Raw genomic sequence first — 7,149 nt, forward strand, 5'->3', positions numbered from 1 at the left:
AAACAAGGAGACCTGGCCTGGGGACCAAAGCAGGTGTCCAAGGTGGGCACGGGCTCACACAGAGCATGGCAGAGACAGCTGCCATTCCGTCCATTCCATCAGTCCATGCCATACACGCGCACTGCTTGCTTAACATCAGCCAAGACCTGGCTAAGATTGGAGGTGCCAGAGAGCTCATGGCCACTTGCAGAGGTACGAGGAGACAGGATGAGATATCTACAGGTGAGACGTGACCTGGGCAGGAAGGGACAGAAGTCTGGAGGCATCTGGGAGCAGACAGGCAGGCAAAGCTGGATGCTGTATCAATGCTGCACACCTCCAGTTTTACAGTATACATTAGTGTGCAAGTGTGCGTGTGCTCACACGTGTATGATGTGTGCACATTTAGCACACGCAGCTAGAGCTGCGAGTGTGTGTGTGAGTGCGTGCATATGTAGAGCTCATACTCTCAGTAAACCTGGCCCGTGCAGCAGACTGGAGTCTGTTGCGTGCCCGCAGCTCCCAGGGGAGTCTTCAAACGCACGGAGGACTTTGTGTGTGTACAGGAGAAAGTGACCCCCGTCCAGGGAAGGCGGACTGCTCTCCATCCCAGTGGCCAGTGGATGAGCTGGAGAGGGACTTGGCATATATTTGAGTAGGATGGCGGCCTCGTCCCAAAGAGACTGCAGGAGGGAGACTTATAGGTGGGGCGGGGGCTCCAAGAAGGGGAGACAATGGACATGACCATGAGCTCCAGAAGGAAGTAAAAGAATCCTCCTGGGCAGGGCCTTTAACCCGCAGCAGGAATGCCCACTAGCACAGGCCTTCCTTTCCTCAGGGACTGGGGACTGAGCAAAACCGCTTTCCTGGCAGAGGAGCAGGGCAGAGTTGCCACCGAGGAGAGAAGTCCATGTGCATGTCATGGGCAGCTGAGCGGGCCCTGGTCACCCTGTGGCACATTTTGGGGGGCTTTGGGGTCGGACCCTTAAGCCAGGCCTCAGTGCAGAGGCAGCCCTGTGCTCCCCATGCAACCAGACGAACTGTGCTTTCCAGAAGGCCCTGAATGAGGGACCCTGGCCAGGAAGGTATGCCAAGACCACGCCTCCAGGTCCCTGATGGAAAGAGCAGGGTGGAATGGAGAGGGGTGAAGAGGCTGTGGCAAAACGGGACACGAGTCTGGGAAGTGCCCAGACAGGGGAGGTGGCACCCCACACAGTCACCGGTGTCCACGGCCCAGCCCTCTGCTCTACCGGGTGACAATTCCATCCTGGGTGCTCCCATAGGACAGGTAGGGCCAGGAAGTGGTGGCCCCACATCCCTGAACTCCTGTCCCCAGGGCTGGGCCATGTGCAGAGACCAGAGGGGCGGGACAGGATGGGCTTGGCCCAGAGGTGCCCGAGTCCCTCCCAGAACCTGATGACAGGGCACTGTTGGTCAGCAAGCTGGTCACGTGTGGCACTGGCCATACCAGCAGGGCACAGCCTTCCAGGCCAGCATGGGCACAGTCTTCCAGGCCCATTGGCACGCTTGGGGCAGGACAGGCTTAGTGGGAACCAGTCACCACGAGGCCTCAAGGGGTCTCCAGGGGCAGGCAGCAGGGCCTGTCTGCACAGGAGGCTGCGGTTCACCACACACTAAAGGGTGTGCTGTTCTGGATTCCCACAGTTTTCGTGGCCCATATGGTCTTGGGAGTTGAGGCAGCATGACCTTGCAGGGAGCTGGCATGCGGGGGTCTCTCTGTGCAAGTGCACTGGGGTAGAGTCACGGGCTCGTGGCTAGGCAGCCTAAGGGTGCCCAGGGCTCGCTACAGCACCCGCCTCACACCTGGCAGGACCAGACCTGCATTCCTGTCTCCGCTGGCGCGCACTAGGGCTATGACCGGTTCTAAGGGTGGAAATTGTGAGGGAGAGCCCATTGGCTAGAAAGCCTTCCTGGGCTCTAGGGTCCTCGTGGTGGGAACCAATCACATGGCAGGAGGCGTCACCAGGGAGTGTCTGCGCAGGCGCTCTGGGCATTCCGAGTTGCATTGTGAGGTAAGGGGCGAGCTTGGTACGGAAGCGGTAGGTGGCACAGTTTCCCGTGGAGTCGGGGGCAGCGTTCAAGATGGAATCTCAGGCTGATGGCGGAGGAGCCATGGTGGTGGCGGACGAAGGTGCAGGTGCCCAGGAGGCAGAGGCAGGCGCAGCGGCCAGAGTAAGGGGTGCAGACACTCACGTCAGGCTGGGAGACTTTGGTGGGCCATGTGGGGCAGGCGAGCCTGGTGCACCAGGCGGACCAGGTGACCGGCCACCTGGGGATCCTGGGGATCCTGAAGACCCTGACGACCACTGTGGCACTGGCGATCGTGAAGGCCCTGGCGTCTCGGGAGAGGCAGGTGTTGCAGTCAGTGGCATTCCTCAGATGGAGCGGGCACCAGGGCCCGGCAGAGATGCTGCGCCCGTGGCTGGAGGCTCAGATAACCGACAACTCTGGTTGTATCCTATTGAGGAGCCCCTGTGGCCCGGGCAGGCAGGGGACAGGATGGGGGAGGTGGGCAACAGAGGCGGGCCTCGGAGAGGGCAGGAAGGCTGAAGTACAGGTAAAGTGGGTCCTGTGGATGGTGCCTTAACCAGACCCCACCAGCACCCTCAGCGTGCCCTTCCCATCGCCTGAGAACGCGGAGCTCGCCAGCCTGTTCCTGACCCCACATGCTCAACGCCGACAGCCAGTGCAGAAGGAGATCTGTGTGAACGGCAACGTCCTCACTGTGTGAGTTCTGAAACGGGTCAGGGAGCTGGTGGCAGCAAGTGGCCAGGGCCGGTCTCAGCCTAAGGAGAGCTGCGAGCAAGACAGGGCTTAAGTTTCAGGAAGGGCTGCGCTGCTCTGGGTGTGCTGCTGTGCGGCAAGGGAGGCGCCCCTCCTCCCCTCTGACTTGATTTTCTCCTTCTCTCCATGTTAGACGACTGACTGCTGAAGATCCCAGCCAACTCCACATTTCCGTCATCACCTGTCTTGACCAACTATCCGTGCTGGTGCGACTCTTCTGGCCTGTTGTGCCTCCACTTTTTTTTAAGCCTCACCAAGAAAGAGGGATCTAAGCCTAACCTCGAGTCCCGTTTTAGGCAGTGCATGCTTCCTTAGGGCAGTGATTTCTGCAGTATTTGCCACTTTGCTGTGGGGGCCTAATTTGTTTCTTGTACTTGCTTCTGGGCCTCAAGGTCCACTTGTTCTGTTGTTAATGCAAAAAATAAATCTGAGCTACTATTCGGTGTCTTGGTTCTTGTCATTGTGCTTGATTGCAAAGGACGTTGTGGGATTCAGATATTCGAGTAGTACAAGGTAATTAAAGACAATTTAGGAAATGGAAGAAAAGAATTGATTGGGTGCTGTCATTCAGCATTAACTACTTTCAGCATTGTAGAGCATTTCCTTAGTGTGAAAACATTGCATTTGTATGCTAAGTGCATCACACCAGACTGTTTCTGCAGTAGGAGTTTTTGGCTTACCGGCCTTGTTCCAGATATGGGTGGGAAAGTGCCGGGACAATCGGTTAAGTGTTTGGAGTGAGAGATCACCTCCTTCTAAACATTTTCCGTCCTGCAACCTTCCTAAACTCACGAATTAGTCCTAGTAGCTCTCTCATAGATTTGGTTGGATTTTCTACACAGACAATGGAGTTGTCTATCAATAAAGTCACTTTGACTTCTTCCTTTCCAATCAATACCTTTTATCGATTGATTTCCCTCATAATAGGTTGCATTTTCTTGCTTCTTTGCATGCCTGGTAATTTTAGATTAGATGCCAGACATTGTACATTTTACCTGGGGTGCTGGATATTGCCTGTTCCTAGACATACCTTGAGCTTTGATCTGGACGATATCGAGTGACTTGGAAACTGTTTGATTCTTTTCATTCTTGCTTTCAGGATTTTGTCAGTCAGCCCAGAGCTGATTTCAGTGTAAGGTTAATTTCATTCATTGACAGTCTCCAATATTTGGCAACACTGTGGTAGGACACAGGACTTTTATACAATGTCAATTGAACTGATAGTAAAATCTGTCCGGATACTTATTTGACAATTCTGTTAAATTAAAGATGTACATACATGTTGACCCACCTTTGAAAGTCTATCACAGAGAAACTCTTGCGTATGCAAATGAGGCAGAATAAACCAGGATGGTATTTACACCACCACCTAAAAACTGTTAGAATGTAAGTGTGCATCAACAGGGGAGATGTTTCATAAATCCCAGGATGACCATCCTGGTGGAATATTATGCAGCAGTGAGAGAAAGAGCAAGGTACTAAGATTGGGCACTAATACAGAAAGAGATGAACACAAGTCACAGGTCTCTGCAAATGGGGCATGATATGTTCCTGTTTCTGCAGTAACCTCCAGCCACGGGAACGTGTGTGGATATGCACAAAAATTACTTGGAACGAGCCACTTTCACTGTCAAAAATGCTCATGACTGGAGAACAACATTAAAGACGGAAACAGACCATTCCCATAACACGCGTACATGCTGTTTAAATATTTTCATCAAGCACATATCTCTTTTGCAATAAATATTATTACTTTGGGAAAAAATAGTCTGTTCTATTAAGTTAAGGAATAATGCTCCCTACACTTGTTACTAATAAAACATTGGAAATGGTTTTGACTTTGCTGAAGTGACTGTGGCACTGTAGAAGTCAACTATTGGTCTTGTCACCCAGCATCAGTTCCACTTCTGGTACTGCCATCCTTATTTTTCCCAACAAACCTCCACCTACACCACCATCCTTTTCCTTTGGCAGCTGTGATTCTGGTGGAGTTGACTTCACCACGATTCCAGGGGTGGGCACGAGACTCAGGCTTGGCCAAAGAGAGCACTGCCTTCCTCTGGCTGTGGGGATCCCATCGAAGTCAGTGACACTTTGGGTGTTACTCGGGGCAGGCGACCATTGGACAGAGGAGAAGCTAAAGCAGGATGGCAGATCTCAGAACCAAATCCTGCATCCCCTGTGCCTGAAGCCAACCACTGCCCTTGAACCATCCAGTTACACACACCCAGAAATTTTCCCTTTGGCTTAAGCCAGTGTGGCTAGTTTTGATTGTTTCTGTTTCACTAATTCACAGGCAAAAGAAAAATCTTGGCTACTACTGAATTGAGGAACCAGTTTTATTTGTTAACATATGTTTTAGTCGGTTTTGTGTTGCTAGAATAGAAATACCTGAGACTGGGTAGTTTATAATGAGAAAAAGTTTATTTGGATTACGATTCTGGGATAGCCGCATCTGGCGTGGGCCTCAGGCTGCTTCTACTCATAGTGGAAAGCATCAGGTGGGTACAGGCAGATCACATGATCGCATGGCGAGAGGAAGCAAGAGTAAGGGGGGGAAGATAAAGGAGAGAGAGCGAAAGAGAGAGAGAGAGAGTGAGAGAGAGAGAGAGAGAGAGAGAGAGAGAGAGAGAGAGAGAGACAGGACGATATAAAAAAGCAGCTCTCGCAGAACTAATAGAGCAAGATCTCACTCACGACACCCACCCCCAGGGGGAGCATTAACCCATTCATGAGGGATCTGCCCCCATGACTCAAACAGCTTCTTCCAACAGTGTCACATTGGGGATCAGATTTGTACATGAGTTTTGGTGGGGGCAACACGTTCAGACTCCATCAACGCACTACAGTGATCTGAGAACTTGCCTGTCCTTTTCTTCAACAGAGAAAAGGGCACGTTTTCTTGCTAAGGCTCCTTGCTGGAAAGCCACCAGGCCATAGTATGTGGAAAAGGAAGCAAAGGAGGTTTTGGTGGGTAAGAACCATAGAAGGAGAGGAGGGATGGCAAGAGGATAGCTGGAGGAAAGAGACAAAGACGAGGGGGATCAGGACTAGTTTTTTGCAGACAGTGCTCCAGAAACTGGCCCAGAACTGGACCATACGAAGGCATGAAGAAGCCTGTACCTTCCAGTCATTTTAATCCCTGTATAATTTAGTATTTCACAGAGTTTACATACCATAGTTATCCCAACAATCTCATATGCAGGCCCTTAAGTTGTTTCTAGTTTTTCTCTGTTATAAAGAATGCTGAAATGAATATCCTGCTGCTTTTTTGTGTAATGCACTATGTACAGTAGATGAGTAGAAGGGGATCTGTTGGGTCAAAGAGCAAGCCCTGTTAAAGTATCTCACACATATTACCAAAGTGCCCTCCCAAAGGGTTGCAAAAATTTATCTCCAAGTAATTGGGCATGAAAGTGTCCATTTTCTTATATCCCGCTCTGTATTAGTCAACCATACCATGTACTAGTACCAACATGCCATGACAAAATCACATCAACTAGGTGGTTTAAACAACATAAACTTATTTTCTCACAGTTCTGGGAGTGGAAGTCCAAGACCAAGGTGCCAGAAGGGTTGTTTTCCAGTGAGGCCTCTCTCCTTGGGTTGCAGGTGGCTGCCTTCTAGCTGTGTCCATACAAGGCCTTTCCTCTGAGGGTTCGTGGAGACAGTGAGCTCTCTGGTGTATCTCCTCTTCTCGTAGGGGCCCTAGTCCTGTAGGATCAGGGCCATATCAATATGATCCCATTTAAACTTCATTACCTCCTTAAAGGACCTATCTCCAAATACTGTCACATTGGCGTTTAGCGCTTCATATGAATTGGGGGGTCAGGACACAATTTAGCCCACAACTCCAGACAGAACATTTTCAATCCTTTAAGTATTTTCCCATATGCTAACTGTAGTGGATTGAATTATATCCCCCCAAAAGTCATTGAAGCTTGAATTGTGTTCCCGAAATTTTATATCTTATAAACTTGGCCCCCACTGTGAGTGTTAAGAGGGTGGGAAATCCTTTCATGGGAAATGAAAGGTGGAGCCTTGAAGAGGTGATTGGATTAAACATGATGGTCAGGGATGTGGTTCTGAGGGCTTTTTAAGAAGAGAAGAGTCTGTCTTTCTCTGCTCCCTCTGCTTCCGCTATCTTGCCGTGGGAGACCCCTGGGTCACTGTCGCCACCATCGATGGACTTTGAATTTCCCAGCCTCAGATACTGCAAGCAAAACATTTCATTTTTCTTTATAAATTATCCAGTTCCAGGTATTTTGCTCTAAGCCACAGAAACAGACTAATACACTAACCTACATCATATCTCAATGATGTTTCACTTTCTTTTTGATTTCAAATATATATGAACAGCAATTC

This window comes from Cynocephalus volans, chromosome X (assembly GCF_027409185.1).
Source record: "Cynocephalus volans isolate mCynVol1 chromosome X, mCynVol1.pri, whole genome shotgun sequence".
Taxonomy (NCBI): Eukaryota; Metazoa; Chordata; class Mammalia; order Dermoptera; family Cynocephalidae; genus Cynocephalus; species Cynocephalus volans.